This window comes from Perna viridis, chromosome 7 (genome assembly GCF_037379345.1).
Source record: "Perna viridis isolate PV_CMFRI_1.1 ecotype Kerala chromosome 7, ASM3737934v1, whole genome shotgun sequence".
NCBI lineage: Eukaryota > Metazoa > Mollusca > Bivalvia > Mytilida > Mytilidae > Perna > Perna viridis.
The window spans coordinates 42,110,611-42,116,610 of NC_142451.1; the positions used below are offsets into that span (position 1 = coordinate 42,110,611).

General features: G+C 31.0%; 1 protein-coding gene across 2 annotated transcripts in view; it reads right to left on the reverse strand.

Moving 5' to 3' along the window:
- LOC148612762 (diacylglycerol kinase beta-like) overlaps nucleotides 1-4,968 on the reverse strand; it is a 93,766-nt gene extending 88,798 nt beyond the window's left edge. Inside the window, exon 1 of one of the 2 annotated variants that reach the window (XM_088594481.1) lies at nucleotides 4,835-4,968. The gene's annotated coding sequence lies outside the window, so the exon portion shown is untranslated. Of the gene's footprint in view, nucleotides 1-4,454; nucleotides 4,478-4,834 lie in introns of those variants that run through there. The other variant, XM_088594484.1, reaches the window with a different exon arrangement.
- Between the last annotated feature and the right edge of the window lie 1,032 nt (nucleotides 4,969-6,000).

Consider the following 6,000-nt stretch of genomic DNA (forward strand, 5'->3'; position numbering starts at 1 on the left):
GTACTAATACATGTATATACAATGTACAAGGTTTATGACTGAAATATACAAGTATTCTTGTATATAAGAGAATATTTTTTCCAATGCAGTCAGTATTGAGTTCACTTTGACATCATGTGACACCCTTGACGCTTAACTATGGCAATGTAACCAATGGAGCTTAAAACTTCACATTTCAATGGACAAACGTGATAACAACCATGAAGTTAAGTCTCCATTGTGGGCATTGATGACCTGAAGTTATATATCGAATTATGAATAATCTTTTATGTATTGAATAATTGGATATCACATATTATCCAATTACATAATTGAAATACTAAACACACATTTCAACAAATAAAATCTAAATCGGATTTGGGAAAATGCATTGGCTATCTTTTTTTAAGATAGTAGTTGTTTTTAACAGACAAAAACTTTTTGTAACACTAGCTGATATTAAATGTACAAAAGGGTATTTACTAAAACTTGTTCTGACCTAAGTTGTTTTGGGCACATTTTAGCTGACTTAGAATACATGTATTGCATGTATGTTTAAAAAATGGGCTTGACCCAGGCTTAAAAGACCTACATTGCACATGTAAATATACATTTTAAGAGCTATTCCATCATTAACACATCAAAAATAATATTCAAAATAATTGTTTCCATGAAATTTTCAATATTGGAAGGTACAATAAACAAATGTACATGTAAGTAGATAGTTTTTAAGTAATTGTCTGTAAAATCATGCCAATGCTCTAATATGTGATACACCCTAAAAAAAAGGCTACATATCTTTATTTTTGTAATTAAGTTGTTTTATGGGTCTGTATTATGAAATGAGTAATTATTCATTCCAATCTGTCTGCTTTTAGGAGATAATCCACATTGAAAATCAAATAGATTCTATTGTATTTGAGTGTCATTTACAGAGTTATCTCCCTTAATTTTGAAATCTACAGTACATTCTATACAATTTTTATCTCCTAAGAACACAGGTTATATGAAAATCTGAATTTTTATTTCTGTTTACAATGGCAATTCACTGTTTACTATGGCAATTCGAACAAAATATCAAAAATTAAAATATGTAGGCTTTCCAACCATATATCACATTTTGCATGATTCTTAGCTGGATTGCTTTTAAAATCTGGAAGTACAATTGCATACTGGTACATGAACTTATCAGCCACATGCTAAGACAAACTAATTTATTTTTTTTCAAAAATGGTCTTGATACAATAGGCTCTCACCATTGAAACATTCAAATTGTTGAAATATGTGGCCAATAGGATTTGCAAGTCTTATTCTACTTTCATTTCCCTTTCCAAATTTTCTACTGTAGAATGTATTGAATGTATTTTATTGTTCATTTCCAGGATCTTAAAATGCAGATTACAATGCAAAATCTTCTATTTGATGGTTTTCCTTTACATTTGTATCATTTAGAACTAAGTATATGTCATTTTTAACAGTATTTTTACAGGAAAAAATGTTTTGCTTTTACAGTAGAGTGGACTTAGGTTGAACTGATTTAGACAAGATTTCCAGGTTTAAAGCATGAATCGATACCTACAAGTAGCTTAGATAGGGACTAGAATGAAGTACTTTTGTATTTTAACTTGGTATCTATATTTAGGAAATATTTAACAAGGTTTCTCTGTCGATCTGCACGTGTTTAACCGGAAGTGCCATTTTCAAAATCTTTTTAATATCTCGATAGAGTGGTCAATTTTGACTGATGTATGTTACAGGTAAGTTCTAAAAATACACTTGAAACACTTGACTGGTTTTATCAGCTGTTCAGTCAAGGTTTTCTACTGTCTCTGAGATCATCTGGGGTTACAAATCAGTAGCTGTTTGACCTGACCTGCCACAAGGTCATACTCATGCCTACTGAATTAAAATAGTTCTTCCAGGTTTACAAAAAGAGACATGTTCTTAATCCATCCATCTTGTAAAAGGTAGGTTGAATTGATTCTTTATAATTAAGGGTGCTTCTCAGGACACATAGGTATCACTTTACCAGGTTTTTCTTTGTTTCCTTTTTAGAATTAGAAACACAAGGTGACGTACATTTATTCTATATTTTTTGGTTAACATACTTTGTATTCCTTTCTTTTCATAGTTTGAGATAAAGTAGATATATATTACTAAAGGCATTTGCTGAGGTTTAAGACATTTTTGAAATACACTGTATTACTTTTACAGGTGCTACATGGATTTTGACAACTGTAATTTTGGACTTTACATTTTGTTATCATGTAAAATAAATATACACATACATGTCTGTACTAGTTGAATTCATGCTCATTTTACATAAGTCACTTCAAGCATGTGCATCAAATGTATCCCAAGGTCGAGTCAAGGGTAAAGTACATGTGACTCACAACTGAGAAAATTGTCCACAAATGAACTTAGAGCCTTTTTGGGGACAACTAGCCAACCTCATCTGTTACACTTTAATATTGAAGTCAAAGCTGAATCTCCATATATATGAATGGTAGATGAGGGCCCATTCTTATGATACCAAGGTCATGTGACAAGATTTGTAGAAATACATTTGTATGTCATAAAACAAGTGATATCTTCTTTAGTAATTTGGTTCTTTAGGACGCCTCATATAAACCCTTATCAGCATTTATACATATATATATATACTGGTGCATGGACTTTCATTATTACATGTACAATGTAAATTTGTAAATTTAGGTTGCTCAATTGCCTTGACCAGTTTCCTGGTTTTAAGTACATGTATTATCGATATACATGTATGAATATGAGATCATGATGGCTTTGCTACAATGTTACTTTGTAAACATTTCAATACTATGAAGACATGTGGTTTTTGTTTTTTTATAAACAATTGATGACTATAAGAGACCTAGAATAGTTACATGTACATGTATGAATGTGTGAAAGGTTGCATAGGATGTAGAAATTAGAAATAATTGTATGTTGTACGAACTTTACAACAAATAATGGTAATAACAATATTACCTAACTCGAAATCACATGAACTGGAAATTAAGTTATTAAATGGTACAAACTGGTCAAATCAAAACTAGAAATGAAATTAGCCACTTTGTTCCTGACTTGATAAAGGTGATGAAATGCTGGTTTAAACCAGGTTTAATGATTAGCCGAAACCTCCAACTTCCATAGTGGTTATCAAACATGTACATGTACATTTGTACATGTAGTTGCGATGCAAGATGTGCCGAAATTCATTGCTGGTGAATTATGCATTTTTATACAGATACATGTAGATTTATTTGCACTTTGTTTCAAAACTCCCAGAAAAGTTTAAAATAGCTACAGTAAGTGCTAAAATTTTTTAGTATAGGAATACACAGCAATGTACAGGCCGAAGGAGAACACAACCCCTTGACCTTTTTCTATGTCCATCTACCATCATTGAGCCATAAAACATAGATATTTATTTGCTTGGCCTTAATGTAATTAATCATTAATTCATATCAGTGCTAATACAGTCACTATAAATATATATATGTACATGCATATGAAAATACCCTACAGGCAGAAATAAGGTCATCAAAATAGAAAAAAATAATTAAACATCAGTATTTGAGTTACATGTAATTTCATCAAATATTGTACTTGACCATCAATACATGAGCATGCATACAGCAGATTCCAATTAATAGTACAAGTATACCATACCTGTTAATTGTGTTAGAAACCAAAACATAAATCCATTTTACCCATTTAAAAAAGTCTTCTTTCTTGCATTATAAACATGATAATAAGCGAAAAAATTTTAAATCCTTATTTGCATAATACATGTATATAAGATAATCAAAATGTGATTTTTTTACTGAATTCATGTAGGTAATTCAACAATTCATCAATTCTCAAAGTATTTTAACAATAATATTTTCTTATTTTTTTCTTTATCTCCACACTTATATAGACATTGAAATACACAATATAAAAATATTAATCTCAAGAAAACAGCCATACAATGAAAACAAATGGAACTTTCCATTAGCATTGTATTTTCTGTTGATTATATATTTCTGACAATTGCATATTTTTTTTTCTCTGTGTCTACAATTCAATGAGATCTACAGAAATTCACTGCATCATCTCACTAATAAAATGAAAATCAGATTCATCTGATAATTATTTATTAAAAAGTTAAGAAATTAACACTGGGCAAAAATATTAATATTAACTTGAGTGTGCTATTATTTAATTTTTCATGCTTTCAAGTGTCCACATGTACCTGTAACAAGTAATTACTTCCTAAAAAGTGCATTGTAATACTACTTACTATACATGTTTATGTACTATGTTCACATAAATGTAAATTGTACATTTGTATAAACACATTTTCATTAATCTTTGTTTTAAAATTTTCTTTGTCTTAGCAAAATCTTTTCTCTTCAAACCATAGAGAGATATCTTAAAATGAAAATGACTACTATTTCTATACATATGTGACTTACCAATATTCATTATTTGAATAAAAAATTAAAAATAGCTCTATCTCACCAAGTGAATTAGATGCAGTCACGAATTGCACTTAACCACAAAAAGAAAATTAGGCACAACTAAAAAAAAACTGCACGTATCCAAATTATCTGAGCGACTATGTGTATTCTAAAAGACAATGTATTAATTAATAGACTAAATTTATGACACGTTTGGCTTGTGGCAGTCGCAGTCGAATGTGTATCCACTCGGTCATGGTTGATGACTCCATATGTAAACAATCATAAGTACACAAGGTCACTCGGCCATAAAATTACTCTGTAATCTCCTCGCAATCAACATAAAATTAACGTTGATTTGCACCAAAATGCAGATTTACGATCTCAAAACTTACCTCAATACACAATTTGCACAATCGTCTTCGATAAAGCAACAGCTAAGACTTAATTTCCATTGAATTTACACAAAACTTGTTGCTTTTCTTTCACCCGGTATTTTTCACATGAAGATGTTACGCGCGCGCATCCTAACAACCTCCCACGCATAAGTGTGAACGAGAATTGATTACTTGAGGCTCTACACCAGTACAGTAACAAATGTTGTGTATTGCATGCGATGGAGAGATAATCGAAAGATCAATACACATCTGATTTTGTGGTATATTGATGGAAATTGTTTGGTTTTGGTTAAGAACAGGTGCGACCTGTTGAACGTAAACATTATTTGAGGTTATTTATATGTGCGAAAGCCATTGTAAGATATATATTTTAATGCATTCCAGAATTCGCTCTCCATGATTCAAGTAATATATATCATGAAAGTTTTTTTGAACATGTTTTTCTCAAAACTTGTAAAAAACTAACCCATTAAATCGGCGGTTTAAAATTGCGAAATAAAATGATAGTCTTATCACGAATTCCAGGTCTTTGAATGTTTATATATGAAATACATGTACCTAGATTTCTTGTGATATTGTTGGGATGAAATATTACTAACTGTTTTATTAATCTCGGGATATTGCAAACGGAAGCAATTTTAAATCAAATACTATGGCTGTTAACTAACTATATGACCTTCGATTCTGCAGGGAGTGTATATTTACTAGGTCCACAGGTTCAGATATAACCCATGTGTTGCTCAATAGTGTACCTTCCGACTTGCTGCTCAAACGAAGTTGGTCCATGCATGATTCCCTCTGCAGTTGATATTTCGCAAGTTTCCTGCTTTTTCTTTCCTGTAAATTCATTTTTAGAATAAAAAGAAAACGTGTTCACAGAGGTATTTGCGCCACCATGCAGATCGATGCATAGGTTATATTGAATTATACTTTACGCATTAATTCTTACTGTGCCAATAATTTAGCCGACATATACAAGTACTTGATACCTTAGAGACGATCGTAATATTGAAAGTGCGGTTAAGTCTATGCATACTTACCAAATACAAAGGCACACAACTCCTATGATTCAGTCATGTAAACAACAAAATCTCAGTGACATAAGATATATAGAGAATCACAAATTTCTCCAAAATCCTACCTCCAAATTTTGACCAACAGCA